Source organism: Lissotriton vulgaris, chromosome 4_1 (genome assembly GCF_964263255.1).
Source record: "Lissotriton vulgaris chromosome 4_1, aLisVul1.2, whole genome shotgun sequence".
Taxonomy (NCBI): Eukaryota; Metazoa; Chordata; class Amphibia; order Caudata; family Salamandridae; genus Lissotriton; species Lissotriton vulgaris.
The window spans coordinates 1788238354-1788261169 of record NC_141691.1 but is presented as its reverse complement, the minus strand read 5'-3'; positions in this window follow the sequence as shown (position 1 = coordinate 1788261169).

Below are 22816 nucleotides of genomic sequence, written 5' to 3'. Positions count from 1 at the left end.
CTTAGTTTAAATCAATTTCAATGGGGGAATCAGCAAAGGCAATAATTGCCTATAAGCCAGGCTTTTGAACATGCTTTTTAATGGTTCACAGCATCAGGCACTTGTGTGTGGTAGTCAGGAACTTCGAGCGTGGACAAACTATTCCCCTCAAGGGGAAAGAAACGTCCTTTTTCAGGTCTCCTGTCCTCTCTCTGTGACTGCACAGGCAGCACCTCAATTAGAGAAGTGGCCTCACTAGTGCCAGTCTTGGGGTCTATTCTTGTAAGTGCAGGTAACTCTTCTCCCTCTGGTCCTCAGACTGCAGATGGAACCCTGCCTCCTACTCCTTACTTTACCCTTAATTCTCTGTACCCTTACCTTAGTCTCTGTACTTCCAGAAATATGCGATGCTCCCATCCATTGTATCACTACCCACCCTGTGGTAGTTTACTGCCAAGAATGCAGTCTATGGGCAAGCAGGGACATACATACACTCTTCTTTGAGCAACTAGCTCGCTACACTCCAAGAAGACCATGGCCACAAGGAGGTCAGACTCCCCCCAAAGACGTTCCTTCACCTGCTGACCTCTACTCGCAGATAGTGTTATGGGGACACAAGGCTTTCCACCACCAAGGTTTGCTGGCATAAGTGTCCCTCAGCGGTGACAGGGACACCATTCAATATGATCCTCTGTAAGTGTTTCTTACCATCATCTGGGATCAAAACCTTACTTTCTACGTCCATCTTCTAACTAAGGGACACTAGGGCATGATATATGTCCTCCTCTTGGTAATCCTCCTCTCTTACAGAGTGCCCACTTGTGAGTACCTTCTTCTTAGGACATGAGGAATCTCCCCTCTGAAGGCTGCAGTCAAAGCCCCTGTCCTTCTCAAGGGTTCCCTCTCCCCCTGTCTTCCTATATTTCTGTTTTACAGAAGTGACTTGGGAAACGTTCCCCTTATCAATATTTGGGGCACAAGAGACTTCTCCTTGTGTGACTGCCTTGTTGCCCCCCCTTTCCCTATTGGGCCCCGCCCCCCCTCCTGACATCACCCCATGAGATTTCTTGGAAACCCTAGTGCATACCCACTCCTCAGCTGTCCATCAGTCAGATTCTACTAGATGCTGATGCAACTATGATGAACAATTACGCAAGATGTGCTCTTTCATTGCAAAATAGTATAGCCCACCTTAAGTATTTACTTCACGACCCTTCACCCAAATCGGGTAAAACCCACAAGCAAGTACTTCAGTTCACTCTAAGATGCAGCTGGTGTGGACATCTCAGTTTTACTTATGTATGTGTCTGGATGTCTTCTCAGTTTGAGTGGAGTTAGCTCTGCTAATTTTGCCTGGTACTGTAAAGTGTTAGCTAACCAGATTGGCTAAGGTGCCAATTACGCCTGATTAGGATTTCCAGGTTGAATAGAATTGTTTCTGTAAGAAATTGGGCTACTGGTTGAGAGAGGTGTAAGCCTCACTCAGGCAACAACCACAATTCTTGTCAGAGTAAACGACAGAGGTCACTAAATTAACATGTGCCTAACCTTGTGGTAGTTTGACAGAAAAGAAGTCGTGCTTAACTTTAGAGGCAGTATATAAAGTATTTTTGCAGCTCACATACAGTAATAAAGTAAAAACACAACACAAGAAAAATTCCATAGAATTTAGAAAATAGGGTAAACAATAATGAATGAAATGACACCAAAATTAAATAAATATAATCAGTAAAACTAGAGTTATGAATTTTTTACGTTTTTAATGCAAAGTACCACAAAAGATCAAAGCGCAAAGTGCGGGTATCTGGTCATGGAGACAGGGGCAAAGTCAAAAGTTAAGACTGACCTCAATGGAGCAGAGGCCGAATACATAAGGTCGATTGGACCCAGTCTCAGCTTACCTTTGGACTAAGAAAACATCTGAAAGAAAAGTTCAGGAGGAGGAGGAGTAGACACTGGTGTCCTGCTGGTTGAGGTCTCGGTCATCGATGGTGATCCAGTCACCATCGAGCCTGGTGAAAATGTTTCTCATTATAGAGGAGGAGGAACACAACAGGAATTACCGTGAAGTCAGGCTGACTGGTAATGCAACTTGGGAAGATCAGATGGCTGGTAGGTTCTGGTCTTCTGTCAATTCTTGGGGCAATTTTGGGTGAAAATTCTTTAAAGTCCTAACTTTTAGGGTAAATAAGGAGCAGTCCCTCAAACACTACTTCAATGAAAAAATGGCAATTTGTGACAATGTTTTCATCCGTAACTTTTTATCCTAATAGCCAATTTACCAAAGAAATATGCCATTATGCCCGCTATACCCTTCTGGTTGCTGGGATATATAGGGTTTGTAGGTTCTCTAAGAACCCAAGGTACCCAGAGCCAACAACTGAGTTGCACCGTACTCTTGTGTTTCATTGTGTACCAAATCTACACCAAGTAATTTGGTGAAATATGTAGCGGGGGAAATAATTGAAACCTATGTGTTTCTAAAATGGGCACAAAGTATGGGGTTTAGGAGCAGTTGAAGGCTTAATCTGCTGGCAAATGTCACAATGAAGGACATAGTCACGCGTCTGTTTGTACAGTCCCCGCCACCAAAAACGTTGTTGCAACTGAGACACAGTAGCTGAAACGTCCGTATGCGCAGACGCAACCCCTTCATGGGCCGCTGTGATCAGTAAATGTCTGGGATCTGAGTTGGGAGTCAACCTCTCCCCAACTTCAGGTATTTTCACATAAGGAACCTTATCGGGACTTAAGTGGTATGTGTACTCCGAAGGGAACCCCGCAGGATAATTATCTCCCTTCTCAGTGGCAGCAACAGCCGCCAAGATATCATCATCAATCTTACTTTTGGACCGTGTGACTGTTGCAACTAAATATTTCGATACCGCTGATTTTGCTGCTTCATCAGCAAGCGAGTTGCCGACAGCGTGGACTCCAACGCGCTGGTGACCGAGAGTATGAATTACAAACACGAGTGGCAACTGCTCTTTAAGCTCAGCCACTCGGACCCAGATCATTTTATGTTTTATTGTGCTACCCTTGGAATCACGAAAGTCATTCTGAATCCAAAAGAACAAGTTCTCAATGTAAGACTGGACACAGTAGTAAGAATCACTTACGATAAGTGTTGTCACACTAGGATCAGCGTACTCCAATGCAAGCATCAGAGCACAAGGCTCTGCTAATTGTGCGATGCAGTCCCCTAGAGTCTGCGTGTGCACGACTCTGGACTTGAACTCATCGTTCACCATGGCACCTACCACAATGGCGCAAGCGGAAATGTAGGCGTGTTTAGAACCATGCGCAACCTGCACCGAACCATCAGTGTATATGATGCAATGGAAATCCTCCAAAGGCCGTATAGCCAAAGGTGCAGGAAGAACAAACTCATATTGCAAAAACTCCTGCGACCGTAATGAGGCATCAAAAATGAACATGACATCCAGAGACGTCAATGATGCAGCCCATTGTATCCACTGAGGGTTCAAAGTTTTAGAATTTGGTACACTGGCTTTCGTAACTGCTTCCAAAGCAGGACACGGGGTAACAACCAACATGCGTTTTCCCTGTGACAGAGCGCGTTCCTTTAGAATCGCCATCTGCACAGCCGTCAAATCTTTCTCCACAGTGGAAAATCGCATTTCAGCCGATGTGTACAAGTGTGATTTGTAAGCAATAGGTACTGTATCTCCTTCGTTAAAAGTAAGGTATGTAAAACCCACCGTCCCAGGGATGATTCATATCACCAGGTTGGTGTGATTATCACGAGTCAATAAGTATTTAGAAGTGAGCAGATCAGCCTGCAAAGATTGCAGTATAGCTGAGTGCTCAGGCAGCCAGTTTGATTTTGTAAAATTTGATTGTATCAAAGCATACAAGGGCTTGATACGCTGGGCATATTCAGGAATGTATGTCCTCCCGAAATTTAAAAATCCCAGCAAAGACTGTAATTTTTTCAGAGTTGTCGGAGCGCGCAATTGTGCGCATTTCTCCCATAAGTGAGGAGGCAATCCTCTACCTTCATTGTTGTGCTCGTAGCCCAGGAACAACACTGTGTACTCTGCAATGTACGATTTTGCAAAGTTAAATTTGTAACCGAAGTTCGCAAAGCTACAAATTAAGCGGTCAACTCGACACAGATGCTCCCACAGTTCGTCATCTGTGAGATAAATGTCATCCACATATGAACAAGCATCTGGGTCAACCCTCTCTAAGAGAGAGACTATGCGGGCAGCAAACACTCCAGGAATATTCTTGTAGCCCATCTGTAAACGTTTGAAATGTTTTTGGACACCGCCGCAAGTAAAGGAGGTCCATTGGGAACTAAGACCATCCAAATGGTGGGCATAAAAACCATTGGAAATGTCAAACGTGGTTTTAAACCGCTTACGCACGAGACTATCCACTTAAGCAGAGCCGTGAGTATTCTGTACTGCACAGGTACGGCAATGTGAATTTAAATGCCGGTAATCCAATATCAAACTATATGAACCGTCAGGCTTGATCACAGTAAAAAGAGAGTTATTCATTGGTGACACACAAGTTTCAATAACACCCTGATATTCTAATTGTTCAAGGATTTCCGCAACGGAAGCCTTTGCTTCACGCTTTAAGGGATATTGAGGTTGAGGCTGAGGCATAGACCGCAAAGGAATCTCGTGGTGAGGGGAAAATGTATCCCATCCACAGTGAGTACGGTACAGAGCCGGCGCAAGGGCCTTAGCCCACTCTTCTGCAAAATTCAGCGCATGCTCCTTCGAGACTGTGTGCGCAAAACTAGGGAGGATTACCTCCTCCCCTCTCTGAGCTGTGAGCACAGAAGGTGGGGGCCAGTCAGCCTCCGCTAACAAAATGTCATAGGTAGTCGTAAGATTCTCCCAAAATACCCCTTCTATGGTACGTTGAATGTCACCCTCAATGAATAAGACTATTTCATATAGTCTGTCAGGGGGAGCTACTCTAGTGTTAGCTGTCTCCACAACAACATAACGGTCAGTCGCTGTCACCTTCAGTAGTGGACGCAGGGCCTCTCGCACTATGGCAATCTCCGCCGCGCTGTCCAGCAAGGTCAGAGCCCATGTCTGATTCCGAAGCTGGGTTCTCACTATCTGTGGCACATCTGTGTGCTTTTAAAGCAGCAACTTCTTTTTCTGAAACTGGGGTCTCTTCGGTGTAGATTCGTCCTGCTTGCCTTTACCGTCTTTCGGGCGGGGCTGGTCGCGTCCTTGCTGGCCACCGCGACCTCTGCCACCTCCTCCACCACGGGACGAAAAGGCAGATGACTCCTGAAAAGAACGAGGAGAGCGTTGATCAGAAACCTGAAAATGATCAGGTGATTTTATCATCACGCGATCGCGCAAGTCATAAACACGTTCTGTGGGCGCAGGCAATGGAGACGCAGGACGGGACTCCTGTTTCTGTTGTTGTTGTTTTCCCTGTTTCTGTTTCTTAGGCCAATTTTGTTTTTTGGACTTGGGCTGGTCGTCGGCTTCCGACTTCTGCCCTTGGGGTTATTTTTTCTCTTTAGTAGAAAAAGGCTTGAGACCGCTACTATTGCGGCCCACGGTTTTATAAGCCGCCACAATAATCCCCGCCAACTGCCGGGGTTTTTCGGCCTCAGGAATCGCTTGCAAAGCATTGGCAACCTGAAAGTTCACCGCATCTTCCTTGACATTAGCAAGTATGAGATTGGAAACCACATCAAAGGTGCCACAGAGATGCATACCCAACTCAACTGCAGCCTCTGGTCCGTGTTCATCCTGAACACGTTTAAGGACCGTTGGCAGGACAGTCATAGAAGGAGTGCCGTAACACCTCGCGTAGACCGCCGCAAATGTTTTTCCCCAGGTCTCACAGTCACCGATTTCGGAGGTCAAATCCTTCGGTAAGCTAATTGTCAGAATCCTGTGTTTTTCACCAGGAGATGTGTTAGGAAATACTGCTTCTAACTGGTCAAACGTTTCGGCAAGCCAGAAAGGAAATTCATCCTGTTCTTGGGGACCCTTGCCCATCACAGCGTTGACCATAACGGGACTGAGCTTCATTCCGCCCTGCCCGGCTGGAAGCGCCGCACCACCCGGGGCCCCCGCCCGGGAGATTACGGTTAATGTATTGCATTAACGACCTAATCATGTTAATTGAGACTACATGTAGTCGTCTTAACTCAGCTACGTTACCTGCTCCGTGCAGAGGATGAGGCGTAAATCCAGCCATAACAGAATGGACAAAGGACCTAACCCCGGAGCTGCTAAAGTATGGGGTAGGGCTCCATTAAACCAAACTCGATGCTGCCAAATATCAATAGGAATCTCCTGTTCCCTATATGGTGCATATTCTGCTGGCACAGCTGTGGGAGTGTACGTGTTGAACTAACAAGTATTTGCATTCATAGCTGGGAAGGTCACCCATGAGTAGAAAATCACATACGGGTAAGCCACCTCTGCACTCACTACCATGATCACGGCCATACCATCTTCGGGGACATTATAAATCTGCAAATGATTGTGCACCGCAATGCGGCTATGTTGCACAATGTCCACCGCAGCCATAGTGACACAGAAAGAAAAAAGGTACAAAGTAAACTTTGTAGCACAACTGGGTAGTAACTCAATGAAACCGTTTTAGATAGATTCAAGCTTGAAAGGACCTATACGCATACAGGTAGGTTTGTCCGACAACACTGTTAACCGGAAACAATAGTGAATGTGTTAAGGACTGAATGATTTACTACTCAAGTATCATGCAATAAGACCACCAACGATTGGGCGCCATGTCGCAGGGATTCCGTGCTCAGACAGAACTGTGCATAGAGGCTTGGAACCTCAGTGAATTAGGGTGTGCCAAAACTCACCTTAGTACCAAAAATCCCCTACCAGACTGGCAATCAGTGTCTCATTGGTCATCATAAACTCCCAATGCTTAGACAAACCAGAACATGGACTTAGTACACCTCAGGTAACGTGGAACACATGAACACTCTTTCGTTATGCAATCATTTCAATCCAGAACAAGGAGTAAAAGAGGACATGTGCATATTTGAAATGTTTATTCACTTATGCAGTGTTCTCAAATGCAGTATCTTAGCTAATACAAGCAAACATATTATAAGAAACATAGTAATCAGCATAGTCACTAGTCCATAGAACACAAACAGTGAAAGCATGGTATTATGCTAAAATTAATAGGGTTTAACAAAACCTAATTCTCACCCTCCCTAGCTAGTATATTATATTATATCTAAGAAGGTCTCTTTGGGTTTTAGCAGAGCGTCCCCATACCTCAAGATCCTAGTGGTAAGGGATCACATCATCAGCAACCAGCTCTTCTGCATGCGAAGCACCATCAAGTGTGTTTGTATGCTCTCGTGCAAAGCAATATAAAATGCGCCTAAAGCCAGAACTTGGCTGCAGCTGCATGTATGTTATGTCTAGGAACATGCGAAGATCAGTGCTCACAACAACCACTGTGTTGAGATATCCTTGAAGGTTTCAGCACTCACTGTACAGACACAGCTCGCCAAGCAAGGCTGATATCAGTGTAAAAACATATTATTCTCGTATGAATCAAAAACATTCTATTAGGCTCAAAGCTAAAGCAACAACTAGGTGTTGTGTGCAAAAGCAGCAGAAAGGTAAAATGGTGTTTAAACTCCTAAAAAGCTCATGCTAACTTAACACAGCATACAGGCTATATATATCTATATATCAACATGTCTTCCGATAAAAATGGTACCTCAGTTGTGTTTCGTGCACATCACTTTTTTACACTGAAAACAATTCATTTTTATTCAAAGTGGGTAGCTGTGGATTTTGAGTCCTAACTCAGCCAGCACACAGGGAACATAGCAACCTTGTAATTTGTTTTTAAACTAGACACCAGTAGTAATTAATGGCAGGGTGGCTTGTGTGACTCTCACTGAGTTTTTTACCCAGAATCCATTGCAAACCTCAAAGTTTGTCTAAAAAACACAGTTTCCTCACATTTCTATGACCGAATGTTTTGGAATCTGCGGGCAGCCACAACCTTCAGCCCACCCTGCATATCCTGAAGGCTTTTGCTAACAATGGTGCTTCACTTGTGTGGGCAGGGATAGTGCCCGGTACAAGAATCGACCCAAAAAGTAACATGGATAGATCGCATTTTTCTAATCAAAACAAAGTGGATAGCTGTGGATTTTGGGACTTAGCTCAGCCACACCTAGTGAAATATTGCAAACTTACTCATTTTATAAAACAAGACAACTATGGGAGTCCAGGGGTTCATGACTTGCATGGCTCTCACTAGGTAATTTTACCTAGAAGCTCGCTCAAACATCAGACATTGGTAAATTAAATAAAAAGTTCTCACATTTCTGTAACGTAAAGTTCTGGAATCTGATGGGTGCCACATATTTCCTGCCACCCTGAGTTTTCACATGTCAACAATAAGAAAGGTACACCATTTTTGTGAGTGGGTCGAGAGACCACTCCACAAAAGGCTCTAAAGCACTAAATTGAAAGATAAGCAATAGGTGTAGCTGCGGTATTTGGGGCCATAATGTGGCACTACCCATGCAAACCGACAAGCCAGACATTTTTGAAAACTAGACTATCAAGGGATTCCAGGGTGGTGTGCCTTGCATGGATGCCACAAAATCACACATTTTTCTTACATTTCTCTAATTGAAACTTCCAGAATCTGCAGAAATTCACCACAACATTGCTGCCACCCAGTGTTACGCTACATGTGCCGAACAAAACGATGTGCCACTTGTGTGGCTGGGCCCAGTGCCCGCGATAGGAATGACCAAGGTCAATGGGAGCCCTTGCATAGGGGCACTCATTGACCTTGATTTGATCCATTCCTGTTGTAGGCACTAAGCCTGATTGGTTCCACAGCATGGCCCCAAATAATTTTCAGAACTATCTGGGGCTGGTAGGTTAAATACCTTATCTCCCCCCTAGGAGGGGCAGCAGGTCTATTGGGTCCCGGGGCTAGGGAGATCACAGCCCTATGCCCAGGCAGGCCTCAACACAAAAATATTACACAAATACAGTTGGCTAGATGGCTTTTTGCCCCCTGGGGGGCAGATTGGAGGTCATCACCCTTATCTGCCCCATGGAGGGTGCAGAAAGGCTGCCTGCTTTGTTTTTGGCGCGGGCATGGCCAGGCCCATGGTAGGCAGCTCCCTCCCCACTATATTTAAAGAAAAATGCTTTACCTGGCATCTAGTGGGCTTTCTACCCCCCTCCCCAGAGGAAAAGGGAGGTAAAAGGACTAATGCCCCATTTAAATGGGGTGGGGGCATAGTTACGGGAAACAGCAAAAACCACGACCGCTGAACAACATGTGCCAGTGCAATGTGGGCGGATCAACGAATGAGTCGGAACCATGCATTCCATTTGCAGCGCAAGTCGTTACAACAACATGCCTTAGGTAAAGCTGCATTGGACTTTAATGTCCAATACTTTCCCTACTGTTGAGGGGACTAGAGTTGGAATAGTAAATTATACTATTCCAATTTCCCACACCCCCTCAAGGCAAATCATTGTAACAACTTGCGTTGTGAATGTAGTGAGTGGTTTAGGCGCATTAATTGTTCAACCGGCGTTGTTGAGGAACGAATGAGAAAGGAAAGCGTGGTTGTGTCATACAACTCCTAGCCATGCCCCTGGTGGTCATATTGGGAGTTATTACCTCATCAGCATCCACTCCCGGGGCAGAAAGATTGATGTCTCATTTAAATGAAGTGGGGGCATGGCAATATCCAGGGTAGGCAGCCCCCACCTTTAGATTAGAATAAATCCTTTCCATGGCGTCTAGTGGGCTTTCTGCCACCCCCATGTACCACCATCCATCCCCCAGTGGGGAGAAAGAATGATGTATCATTTAAATGGGGTGGGGGCATGGTCATGCCCTTGGTGGGGAGCCTGCACCCATAGATTTTAACAAAGTAATCCTTTCCATGGCATGTAGTGGGATTTCTGCCACCGGGGGAAGATTATACTCTCATCTGCCTCCCCAGGGGGGCTGAAAGACTGATGAGGGTCACACCTATATTTTATAGACTGCCCTTTCCCTGGTGTTTAGTAGACTTTTTGCTACCACCCTGGGGAGACAGATCAGGGTAAGTATCTGCATCGGCCCTACTGAGGGGGCAGGAGAACTGATATATTCAAATATGATGGAGGAAAAGGGGTTGGCAGAATTTGTGTAATCGCATTACGCAAATGTCCGCGAAACGGGTAAAAAATCTCTGCGACCAAGCAGAAATTCCGTGAACACTCGGAATTGCTTGTTCGTGATGCTTTTTTACTGTTTGCAATCGCTGTTTGCGTGCTCGGGGAGGAAATATCTCATGAACACGCATTTTTAGAACGCGTACAAGCAAAAATTTCGCGAAGTCGCGGAATGCAGAATCGTGGGCAATTTCGCATTCTCCGCAGAACGCGAAATTACCCAAATTCCGCAAATTATCAATCAATCAAGGAACTTGTAAAGTGCACTACGTTCCTGTGAGGGTCTCAAGGCGCTGAGGGGGGGGGGGGGGGGGGTGCTGCTACTGCTCGAAGAGCCAAGTCTGGAGGAGCCTTCTTAAGGTGAGCAGGTCTTGGGGCTGCTGCAGGTGGGTGGGGAGGGTGTTCCAGGTCTTGGCAGCGAGAAAGGAGAAGGATCTGCCACCGGAGGTTGTTCGTTGGATGTGTGGGACGGGGGTAAAGGCGAGGCTGGTGGGTCGGAGCTGGCGGGCGGGGGTGTAGAAGTTGAGTCTTTTGTTCAGGTAGGCTGGCCCGGTATTGTGGAGAGCTTTGTGTGCGTGGGCGAGGAGCTTGCAGGGGATCCTCTTGTTGACGGGCAGCCAGTGCAGGTCTCTTAGATGGGAGGTGATGTAGCTGCTCCGGGGGACGTTGAGGATCAGTCGGGCAGAGGCATTTTGGATGCGTCGTAGTTGTCGCAGGTTTTTGGCCGGGATTCCTGCGTAGAGTTTGTTGCTGTAGTCCAGCCTGCTGCTGACGAGTGCTTGGGTCACCGTTCATCTGGTTTCGGGCGGGATCCACTTGTAGATCCTGCGAAGCTTGCGGAGGGTGTTGTAGCAGGAGGAGGAGATGGCGTTGACCTGCTTTGCCATGGAGAGGGAAGAGTCGAGGATGAATCCTAGGTTGTGTTCATGGTCCGTGGGTGTTAGAGCTGTTCCCAGTGCGGACGGCCACCAGGATTCGTCCCATACAGAGGGGGTGGGGCCGAGGATGAGGACTTCTGTCTTGCTTGAGTTCAGTTTCAGGTGGCTTTTCCTCATCCATACGGCGACGGCCCTCATTCCCTCGTGGAGGTTGGGTTTGGAGGTGTGTGGGTCCTTGGTGAGGAAGAGGTGAGCTGGGTGTCGTCGGCATAGGAGTTGATGTTCAGGTCGTGCTGGCGGGCCACTTGTGTGAGGGGGGCCATGTAGACGTTAAACAGGGTGGGACTGAGGGATGAGCCCTGGGGTATGCCACAGATGATGTCAGTGGCTTCCGATCGGAATGTTGGGAGGCGGACTTGCTGGGTTGTGCCGGATAAGAAGGACGTGGTCCAGTCCACAGCCTTCTTCTGGATTCCGGCGTCTTGGAGGTGTGTTCTTAGTGTGCGGTGGCAAACCGTGTCGAAGGTGGCTGACAGGTCCAGGAGGATGAGGGCTAAGGTTTCTCTGTTGTCTAGTTGGCGCCTGATGTCGTCTGTGGCAGCGATGAGGGCTGTCTCTGTGCTGTGATTTTGTCTGAATTCGGACTGGGATGGGTCTAGGATGTTGTTGTCCTCGAGGTGGCGGGTCAGCTGTATGTTGGTGATTTTCTCGATGACCTTTGCCGGGAAGTGGAGCAGGGAGATGGGCCGGAAGTTCTTGAGGTCTTTGGGGTCAACCTTGGACTTCTTGAGGAGGGCGTTGATTTTGGCGTGCTTCCAGCTTTCTGGCAATGTCGCTGTGTCGAAGGAGAAGTTGATGACCTTCCGTAGTTGGGGTGTGATGGTAGCATCAGCTTTGTTGAAAACGTGGTGTGGGCAGGGGTCTGATGGAGATCCTGAGTGGATGGAGATCATAACCTTGCGTGTCTCGTCGTCGTAGACGTGGGACCAGGAGATCAGTTGGTCGGTGCAGGTGGTATTCGGGGTGGGATCTGTTGCGGTCGGGCGGTTGAGGTGTTGAAGCTGTTGTGGATGTCGGCGATCTTGCGATGGAAGAAGGTGGCCAGTGAGTCGCACAGATCTTGTGAGGGCGGGATGTCTTTGGTGTTGGCGCTGTGGTTGGAGAGTTTATTTACTATGTTGAAAAGCTCTTTGCTGTTGTGTGCGTTGTTGTCTAAGCGGGCCTTGAAGGAAGATCTCCTGGCTGTTCTGATGAGGTGGTGGTGTCTGCAGATGGCGTCCTTGTGGGCTGCGTGGTTGTCTGGTGTGGGGTCGTGGAGCCATTTCTTCTCCAGTTTCCGGCATGTGCGTTTGGAGCTTAGGAGTTCTTCGGTGAACCAGGCGGCTTTCTTGCTGGAGTGGTTGATGGAGGGTTTCTTGAGCGGGGTGAGGGTGTTGGCACAGTCGTCAATCCACTGTCTGAAGTTTCGGGCGGCGGTGTCTGTGTCGGTGAGGGCGGGGGGTGGGTTCTGGGCGAGAGTGGAGTATATCTGGTCTTTGGTGACTTGCTCCAGCAGCGGCAAGGCAGGTGTTGTGTGTGGTGGTGCGTAGTTGGTTTCTTGAAGGTGAAGTGGATGCAGCGGTGGTCAGTCCAGTGGATTTCGGTGGTGTGGTTGAAAGCGATGTGGGTGCTTGTAGAGAAGACAGAGTCGAGAGTGTGGCCGGCGGCTTCGGTTGGTTCGGTGACATGTTGTCGGAGGCCGAAGTTAGCGAGGTTGTCAATCAGGGTGGTGGAGTTGGCGTCGTTGTTGTTCTCGAGGTGGAAGTTAAGGTCCCTGAATAGGATGTAGTCCATGGAGGCGAGAGCGTGGGTGCTGGCGAGGTCGGCGATGGAGTCGCTGAAGAGGGTCCGGGGTCCGGGCCGTCTGTAGACGAGTGTTCCTCAGAGGGTGGTGCTGGGGTCGGTGTGGATCCGGAAGTGAAGGTGTTCGGCTGAGTGGATGGAGTCGTCTGCAAGGGTGTGGACCTGGTGGGTGGACTTGTGGATGATGGCTATTCCTCCTCCGATTTCGTTGGTGCGGTCTCTGTGGGAGATCTTGTAGCCGTCCGGGATGGCTATGGCGATGTCGGGTGCTTAGGAGTCGTTCCACCAGGTCTCGGTCTGGAAGGCAACGTCTGGGGCGGAGGTGTGGAGCAGGTCCCGGAGCTCGACGGCGTGTTTGCGCGCGGAGCGGGTGTTGAGGAGTATGCGGCGGATGTGGTTGGGCCCGGTCCTTGGAGGTTTGGTGGTTCTATCGCAAGTGAAGTTGCAAGTTTGGCAGGAGAAGGGTCCGTGGATGTGTTTTAGGGTGGCCTGGAAGCAGTGGTGGTCTCGGCTGGTGTTGAGAGCGTGGAGGGTGTTGGCGTCGTATTGGAGTATGGTGTAGTTGCGGGTGCGGGGTCCAGGGTTTCTGGCGCTGGGCGCGGTCCAGGCACGGACGGGCACAGACGGGCTTGCCTTTGGCACACCAGCGGCGCTCCCACTGCGCGGCCGTGCAGCGGCAGTCATATAAGGCCAGGAGGGAGGGAGGAGCAACTGGGAGGCGGGAGCGGGGCGGTGAGGTGGCATGGCCGTGGGGGTACGCGGCGGGAAGGGAGAGTACAGAACCAAGAAGATGGGGTGGGGTGCAAGAGCATAACAATGGGAAGTGAGCGGAACGGAATTTACCGCCCAGGCCTAGGGAAAACAAGCCCTTGCCTATGGAGCTGCTCCCCCTATCCCTGGTGCCTAGTGCCTGGATGCCTGCTTGGGAATCACTCTCCTGTGATTATCCCAAGCAGGGAATCACTGGGAAGAGGTAGCATTGGTATGCTTTCCAACTATAACTCTCCTACACCAATCAGTGAGGGGGACTGTGATATGCCCTTAGGGGACTGTGATATGCCCTTAGAGCACTGATGCAGTGAAAGTAAAATGAGCCCATCGGCTTGTTTTACCTTCGCCCTACTGTAATGACCTCAGCGCTTCCTGCATGGCGATCGTCAGTACAGTCTTCACAAGCTTTCCAAACTAAAAAATTAAATAGAGGAAACCTTCTTGTGCAGAGCACCAGAGGGTCCATTTTTTACCTCCCCAGTGTGGGCCAATGTCCAACACATGCACTGCGGAGGTAGTGCCGGTGTCAGCCATTGGCCGACACCCCCACCTAGGGGTAAACATTAAAGTTCTTAGCAAATGTCACAGTAAAGACCCTTTACACATTTACCCAGTGCCTCAATTTCATACATTCACTGCTCTAGGGTGCTGGTCTGCCTTTCATCTGACTCCACACAATAAGTCCTTCAGCAGCAAGCAGAAGTGTTTTTCGTACTGAAATTACCATTATTTCCACATTAATTGCACTGTATCAGTGAGCTCATATAAGTAGCTGTTCAAAAGAACACTACTAGCAAAGAACGAAAAATTCAACAGAAATAACCAGGAAACACAGGATTGGTAAAAGAAAACACTATCAGTGGATGACACACGCACTGGATTCCCTATTTCCACATTGCAGAGCTTTCAAAACGACTGCTTATCTTGTGGTGAGGATATAAAATAAATAAAGTGCTCATACACTACAATAGCGTTCAATCATGAGCCAGACTGTTTTCCACTTTAGTGACAGAAGGCAAAAGGGGGAGGAGGGATCAATTGAAGAGGGTAGGAGAAAGGGAGCCACAGACGACCGACAGCAGATGTTTCTTCACCCAGGAAGCTACACTCCAGATAGCGGATGACAGGAAAAAATGAAAGTACAGAGTGTTAGCCATCTTGGAATGGAACAGGTGATGGAAACATCAACCTAAGTATATGAACAGTAAAATGACACTGTCATAACAAGAATAAATGTATACAGAAATCACCATATAACATGTGTTCACTACATCTCTATGACAGACACTATATAAACAGTTGTGCACTTTACAAAATACATTGACAATACTGCTCCTAAACGGCACCAATTGTTTATTAAAGAGAAAAGGCATTGAAGTTGCCCTGACTGCTGAGTCCCATGAGAGGTAGAGGCCAGGTCAGAGAATCCGCTGGTACTACAGGAAGTCATGATGGGTGAACGTGCATATTGTGTACAAATAAAGTTGCAGTCACTGTGAGAGGAACCAGTGGTTGAAACGGACGAACCTCCTGACCCATGCTGTATGCTGTGGTGGGTTCAAACAAAATGTGAATGACGCTGCAACAGACTAATGGATGAACGGCTTTATAAGCCCCGATCAGTAAGTATATTATATACATTAAGGGCCCGATGTAGGAGCCCTAATACCGGTCGGAAACGGCCCAATTTGGCCGTTTCCAACCGGTATTACGGTTTTCTTATGTAGGGGCCTATTCGGTAATTTTACCGATTCTGTACATTTACCGAATCGGTATTCCACATTGATTCTTATGGGCTTCAAGGCCCATAGGAATCAATGGGGGATGCCCATTCGGTATTTACAGAATCGGTAAATACCGAATCTTACAGATTCGGTATTTACCGAATCAGAATTACCTACATTTCCACCCTCTAATTTACCACTTCTTAAATACCGAATCGGTATGATTCGGTATTTTAGAAGTGATAAATTATATTTACCTACATCGGGCCCATATTGTTATAAAATGAAACGGTCTTGGGTAACGCCAGCGCTAAAAAAACACAGACCAACATAGCTAGAGCGAAACGAGATATCCTCATTCAGAGGAAATATCGCAGACACAAATGTCGTAAGGAGACACGAGAATGCATGAATATAAGCAAAATATTGCAGCTTTCAAGTACAACCTGCAAGTTTGCAGTTATTAAGAACACAACTTTCAATGGACTACCAGTTAATTTTCCTTCAAAAAAATATTTAGTAGAAGCTCAAAAACAATCAGTTCGATTCAGAAAGTAACATTGTTAATCAGAAATACTTCGAGCCCGAAAGAAGTTAGTGGTTTCCTAATAAACAGACATTATTATGACACTACAAACCAGTTTCTTCTCTCACGGACGCCACTCTGTCACACTGTCATTCTTAGGGATAACATCATACAAATATTGAAAACACACAATCGATATGAGCCCACTGATTCGATGTAATGCAATGAATTCATCAATTTAAGGTACTTGTATAGGAGCTGTAGGGTAAACACTGCATTTGCCTGTATTGTGGTGTTTTGTGCTCTCCGCCAGCCTCTCCTCTGACAACACTCCCGTCAGTTGTTTGCCCAGTATTAATAAGGACGGGTCGCCAGGCTCTGTTTTAGTCTCTGTTTCAAACCCTCCTTCTGACATCGCTCTTACCAGTTCCTCAGCTCACCCCTGCTTTCCTCTGCGACACACGGCATTGGCACCAAAACGTATAGTTACATCATGTCCATAGAACCCCCGCCCCGTAACAATCACCAAACATCCAGCAAAATAACACACAAGACACCATTGTTAGATTGGGGAAAGTTGCTGCAGGTTTATTACATACAACGTTATGTAATCATGGTGGGTTATCTTACGGGCGATCCAAGGGCAGGCCGGATTCTCGCCACCTGCCCGCCTGATGAGCCAAACAGCACCGTGGCGAACCACCCATGTGCTGCACCATTATGGTAATGAATCTACTCACCCCCCTTGCGGGGCGTATCTAAGCAAACCCCCGGTTGCAGAGGCACACAACCGCCCGAATGACTACTGGGGCGCCCGACACGGGTTCCCGGACCTCCCATGAGGTTCCAGGTTTTAGGCTCTGGCACCCCTATGTGCCCGCTGAAGTACAGTGCTGCACCTCTCCGCTTCCGGATCGCCCTGTAACTCCGCCACAGCCCGGTCGGCGGCCACCGTCGCCGTCCGGGCCCCCCACCACTTAGCTTCCTACATTACCCGCAACCCTTGATCTGTAAAGCTTCACGTAAATCCAAGAGGAACAAGTCCAACCCGACAGGTGAGAGGTGAACCCCATCCAACTCAAAGTACCCCATGATCTTGTCCTGAATCATTTCATGTCTGATGAAGCCCATGCCCCTCTGGAGAGTGAATTTCTTCATTGCGCTGTTGAGTTTTCTCCTAGACCTGTCTATAGCCTCACAAGACTTAGCGCCCCGCCACAACCTACGTGGCACAATTTCAGACCACCAGACTTCACATTCTCCCACTAATCTGGAGACTTCCGCTAGGTCCGTTTTCATCTTCTGCAACAGAGTAGACCTATCCAGGTTTGCAAGGTCATTGCCACCCAGATGAATGACCAAGTGCTGAGGCGGGGCCCCTACCGCTAACAGCGCTTCCCTCACTCTATGTACTAGACTGTTCCAGCACATGCCAGGGAAACCCAACCACGCACATTCTGTGCTAGAGAAAACCTGCGTCCAGTTCCTGATCGCAGCCCAACGACCCAACCTGGAGACGGTTGAATGCCCCAAGACCCACACACACGACCCTGTCAAAAGAAAAGACACAATTCACTTTCTTACTTTTATTGACATGACGATTGCACACCACAAAACACATCATAAAAATGTAGTACTCACAGCTAGCACCATTACTAAACACTGCACACCAATATTTACAACAGAAATGACACTGCAAGTTGTGGCACCGCCAGCCGGCTCAAGGGCGGATATACCGCTTATAGCAAAGGGACTCCCAGCGTCCCACTTTTTGAACACTTGCTGGCAGAATGCCTCTCTTGAAGGCCGCAGTCGCCGCCCCTATTCTGAAAGAGTGGCTGGAAAACTTCTTCCCCTGGCCCAACAGTCCTGCTCTGCCCAGGCAAGCCAGCATGATTTTGTCCATTTGGTACCTAGTGAGCGGGCTTAGGTCTGCATGGATCAGGAGGTAACCCTGTACAGCTGGCCGCACGGCGAGGTATGCCTGCAGGACGAACACTGGACAATATCTACAGTCTCCGAGGGGGGCCAACACAATAACTGCCCCTTTACCCGCTTGGTCACTCTTAGATCTCCTGAGGGTGATGGTGAGGCTCCCCTCTAAGCTGATGTCTGCCACCCCTAGGGCGTCCCCTGGGCTGTCGTTCCTGTAGCGTGCCACTAACTCGCTGCTCCGGAAAGCTCCAAGAAGGCCAAACAAAAGGCCGCCGCAAACAGGGAGGCCTCGAACTGTGAGTGTGCCACTGCATGCAGGACATCGAGCATGGATTTTAACGCAGGGAAGCCAATAGGAGACCTGTTGTTGGGGACCCTAGGTTCATCCCTAGCCCAGCCCTTCAAAGCTGCCCTGTGACAAAAGACTTAGCCGGATCCCGAGCCCCACTCAATCTGGCAACATGGCTAACAGCAGCCAGGTGGCGGCAGACCCAGGAGTGAGATTTACCCTGCTTCTTAGCCCAAACCACAAAAGACTGCACCCTGTCCTCAAGAGTCAATGCTGACCGGCCCATGTCCTCAATTGCTTTGTAGAAATTCGCCAGGTGACTCCCGTACCGCCTTCTTGTACCCGGGCCAGCGATCTCTCCCCTAAAGCTCTTAATTCCTGCTCCACTCCAAGATGCGCCAGAGTGCCGGAGGGAAGGGGGTCATCTCTGCTCTCGCCCGCGGGCAAGCCGCCCGGAAACGGTCCCACTGGAAACGAGAAAGAGCATCAGCCGCAAAACATTCTTAACCCCCACAATGTGCCTAGCCCTGAATTCAATGTTGCAGCGCAAGCTCCTATTTGCAAGCTCCCTAAGTAAACAAAGGACCAACGGGCAGCTGGCTGTTTGCCCGTTGATGGCCTTCACGACCGCCATATTGTCTGACCAAAAGAGGACCTTTCTATCGGACAGGGGACCAGGCCAGAGGTGCAGGGCAATGACAATGGGGAAAAGCTCGAGCACAGTGATATTGGAAGTGATGCCACGCTTGCGCCAGGCGTTGGGCCACTCCTGTGCACACCAGTGTTCGCCCAGAATAGCGCCAAAGCCCTCCCTTCCTGATGCATCTGTGAACAAGCTGATTTCAGGACTGTCTGCCCAAGGAGACCGCCAGATCACCTTCCTGTTAAAGTCAGACAGGAACTCTGCCCAAATTACCAGGTCCTTCTTCAAACCAGTAGACAATCTTACAAAATGATGACGTTTGGCCACCTTGGCCGTGGCTCTGGCTAATCTTCTGGCAAACACACGGCCCACTGGAATGACCCTGGCTGCAAAATTGAGCTTGCCCAGTAGGCTCTGGATGACCACAAGAGGCACTTTTTCCCAACCTAGCAAAACCTGAATGTCCTGTTTCAAGTCCTGCACCTTCCCGGCCGGAAACGTGAGAACCTGAGCCGGGCCCTCAGTCTTGCCAGGTGCCAAAGGCACTCCCAAGTGTTTAGCCAGATCCATGACGCAATGTAGACCTTCACTGCATTCCTGAGTGCCATCCCTTCCTATGAATAAGAAATCATCCAGGTAGTGGGACACCGCCTTGACATCATATCTCACTGTGAGAGCCCACTGCAGGAAGGAACTAAAAGCCTCAAAAAAGGCGCAAGATACAGCGCAGCCCATGGGCATACATTTGTCAAAGAAAAAGTCCCCTCTCCACTTGAAGCCCAGGAGGTGCTGGCTCGCAGGGTGCACCGGCAAAAGTCTGAAAGCTGCCTCTATGTCTGCCTTCGCCAACCACGCCCCCTTCCCTGCTCTCCTGATCAAGTCAACAGCCATGTCTAGCGAGCAGTAGGAAACAGAGCTGGCCCCCTCTTCCAACCAGGAATTCACAGAGTTGCCCTCAGGAAAGGAGAGATTGTGGATCAGCCTGAAAGACCCCGGCTCCTTTTTGGGGACCACACCCAGGGGGGATACCACAAAGTCGGGGAGGGGTGGGGATTGGAACGGGCCAGCCACCCTCCCTAAGGCCAGCTCCTTACTTATCTTCTCACACACCACAACCAGGAGGTCCCTAACCGACTTCAAGTTCTCGGCATCCCTGCTTACCAAAGGACCCAAGTAGGGGATTTTGAAGCCTTCGTGAAAGCCCTCCGCCAGGATGGCCCTATCCTTGGCGTTGGGATAGCTCCTCAGGAGAGGCAGAAGGCTGGGGATAATGATCGGAGACGGGCCTTTGGACTGTAAGGAACCCGCAGGAGCTGGGGCCGCTGCAATGGCGGGGGCGGCCTGCACTGACGGGAGAGGGGGGGTTGGAGGAGAAGGCAGGGTGGGGCAGCAGGAGGGGAGCCAGGCCGGGGAAGGGCATTTACTTATCTCTGCTGGCAGGACCCGCTGCGGAATCGCGCTTGTCGCAAGACGAGGCGGGATGGGGACCGCTGCACTTGCTGCAAGAGTGCGCAAATCTGAAGGCCTTGCCCCGAGTGCAGTTACCTCCGTTGTACAACCTGCACGTTGCTGAAGTGCCCTTTCTGAACCCTTGTCTATGGAGGCCCACCCCACCATGACCCCCCGAAAGGGCTGCTTGAATTGCCCCTTCCTCTCATGGATCTGGCCCTTCCCTGCATCCCCCTTCTTATCGTGAGTGCTACCTTTGTCCACCACATCTGCTCTACCTTTGCCCATGTGCTGCATCCAAAGCCTTACTTCCATCTGATCCCAATCTAACTCTGGACAAATGGCCATCTTTTTCCTAAACTCACAATCATACCTGTACCAACCCATTATTATTATTATATTATATTTAATTTTATACAGCGCGCAGCTACCCGGAGGTTTCCCGGCGCTAAACAGAAGAGAGAGGACGGTTAATTGCAGAAAGGTCGCTAAAGAATCTGGGGGGTCTAAAGGTTGAATAACCAGGTCTTGAGATCTCTGCGGAACCTAAGGTAGCAGGATTCAGAACGTAGAGAAAGAGGTAGAGCATTCCACAGGGAAGGGGCTAAGTATGCGAATGAGCGACCGCCCATTCTGGCTCTCCTGATGCGGGGGACCTGATATCTTTCTTGGGTCGATGAACGGAGAGTGCAGGGGGGACAATATTGATGAACCAAAGTTCTTAAGTAGGGAGGGGCATTGCCTGACTTAATGCGGTGCATGATACAGAGGGCCTTGAATTTGGAGCGGCTTTCAATGCGGAGCCAGTGCAGGCTACGCAGAGAGGCCGAAGTGGGAGAGGTTCTTGGAAGATTGCAGAGTAATCGTACAGCCATGTTTTGAACCGTCTGAAGTTTGCTCGTTGCCTCCTTGCATGCACCCAGAAAGAGAACATTTCCAAAGTCCAGCCGAGAAGTAATTAACGATTGGACTACGGTTCTCTGGGTGTCGTGGGGAAGCATCCATATGATTTTTCTCAGCCACTTAATGATGGTAATGCAGGTGGCCGAGACATTGATCACATGTTGCCTCATCGACAGTTGATTATCAAATAGGATGCCTAGATTGCGAGCTGTCTTGGAGGGAACAGGTAGGGAACCCAACTGCTGTGGCCAATGGTGGGTGCCCCAGAGTTTAGTATTGAGGCCAAACAAAAGAAGCTCGGTCTTATCCCCATTTAGTTTTAATTTGTTGTCATGCATCCAACTAGTTATGTTATTAAGACCAGAGTGAAGGGATGAAATGGAGGAGTTTTGACCTGTGGAGAGTGAAAAGATGATCTGAGTATCATCGGCGTAGGAATAGATGACAAGTCCGGCTTTCTCCGCAATGATGGCGAGGGGTCTAACATATAGGTTAAAGAATGAAGGGCTCAAAATAGAGCCCTGAGGGACGCCACGGGAGGAGTGATGAATTTTAGAGGCTGAGGAAGGGGAGAAAACTTGAAACGTACGGTCTGAGAGATAGCTGGCCACCCAACCGAGAGCTGAGCCACTGATGCCGATAGATTTTATGGCAGTAAGAAGGATGTAATGGGAAACCCATGCCCGCTGTGGATTCAGCCTCCTCCGTTATGACGTTAGCATACTGGAAAAGGCCCTGCGCCTGCTCAGGGAAGCGTTCTGTAATGACTGCCGCTAGGATGGAAAAAGCCTGTCTCCAGTTCTTAATGGATTTCTCTGGCCTTGCCTGAAAGCGAACCTTCTTGTCCTCCTCCTTGCCCCCCATCTTCCTGATGTCCACCCCCTCGGCCCCAAGCATGAGGAGGGAGAAAATGTCAATGAACTCCCTACGCCAATTGCCTTCCTTGGCAGCCAGGGGTAACTTCCATGCGAGGGAACACTTACCCGTCAACAAGGGTGCCATGGTCATAGTTGGTGGCGGGGCGGGAGTAACCAGGCTGGGAGGAGGTGCATGTGCAGCAGGAGGCGCGGACAAGGCCGGGGTGGCGGAAGGCAGCGCTGGCGCGGCCAGCGCGGAGGAAGCTGAGCCTGGCAGGACGCCCAGACCAGCCGGTGGGGCAGGGGCAGAGGGAAGGATGTTCACTGCGCTACCAGTGCTAGGCCCACTCGGGTCAAAGAGCCCGCCCCACACATGTGTGACCCCTGCGTCGGCTGGGAGCTGGACAGCAGGTCCAGGAACCCCGGCTGCAGCCCCTGCTGAAGCGGTATGAGGTTCCGTGACGATTAGAACCCGTGTTTTCGACATCGTCGTAAACCCATAATTTCGGTACCAGTGAACCGTAAATGATCCATATAGTATATCCTGGTGTTTTCGCTATGCTACGAGCAAGAGCACTCCTGTTATGAGCATATTTCCGGTACACCGATGGCATCCATTTTAGATTATGGCATCCATCTTGTTTTTCTTGCCCTCACATAGTCAATGAACATACAGTGACCTCTGAATCAATTCATTACACTCAAAGGACACGTAGGCTTTAGCCGGCGGTTCACCTTGTTGATGACACGTACACCTTAAGTCAGAAACGCTGTGGCCGCATGACTCGGCAGAAGCTGCCTCC